Source organism: Octopus bimaculoides, chromosome 9 (assembly GCF_001194135.2).
Source record: "Octopus bimaculoides isolate UCB-OBI-ISO-001 chromosome 9, ASM119413v2, whole genome shotgun sequence".
NCBI classification, from domain to species: Eukaryota; Metazoa; Mollusca; class Cephalopoda; order Octopoda; family Octopodidae; genus Octopus; species Octopus bimaculoides.
Window position 1 is genome coordinate 93,247,932 of NC_068989.1, and position 1,030 is coordinate 93,248,961.

The following is a 1,030-nucleotide window of genomic DNA, read 5'->3' on the forward strand; positions in this document are numbered from 1 at the left end:
TATATATATATATATGGAGTCTAGGTGTTGAGATCAAACTATCGAAGTATTTTAGTGACTGGCAAACAAACAGGTAGACAGATATGGAGCGTGCGCGGTAGACGGGTGAAGGTAGAGGGGGCTGGCGAATAGACAGGCGTGAGGCACGCAGGTAGGTCGACTGACAGGTAGAAGGAGTACAGGCAGGCAGCTTCGTTTGTTGTAGCAATAACAGTCGTAATAGTGGTGATGGTGGTGGTAGTAGTAGTAGTAGTAGTAGTAGTAGTAGTAGTAGTAGTAGTAGTAGTAGTAGTAGTAGCCTTCTAGACAGACAGTTGACAATACCACCACCACCACCACCACCACCATTATCGTAGCCCCACGGCAGCTAAAATGACAAGCAACAGGAGAGAAGCGTGCCAGACAAGGCGACCAGCCAGACAAGGGACCAATCAAACGCAGAGCCAGTCTGTAGATCAACCAATCAGAAAACGAACCACAAACTTTACCACGAAACCACCGGCAACAATTACGATGACACCACGAATGTCACAAGGAGTCTCTCAATCTGCTAGAAATAGCAGCGAATGTTTTTTTATTTTTAAAGTCAGTCCTTATTTTAAAAGAAGCACGGACATATTGGAAAATGATGTGGACCTAGATGTACTATGCTTTAATATAAAAAACGAGAGGAATATAGTTGCAACTGTTCGAACGGATCATAAGTTTGCAGCATCAGGCCAGACCTAGGGCTAAATGAAAAACAACACCAACAACAACAACAACAAGCATAACTGTAGCTGCAAGTGCATGAAGAAACGCCCCCGAACCCTCCTACTACCACCCCCACCATTACTACCACCACCACCATGGCCGTCGTCGTTACTATCGCAATCACCTAACTACCTCAACTAAAACCTCACCACCCTCATCTCAATCTGCCCCCCCCCCACGAGTCACTTTTTGAAACTTCGGCGCTATGCCATACCGCCGGTCCGGCACGCCCCATTCTCGCCCCCTCAGCCACCATCACTACCACAGCCATTTGAGG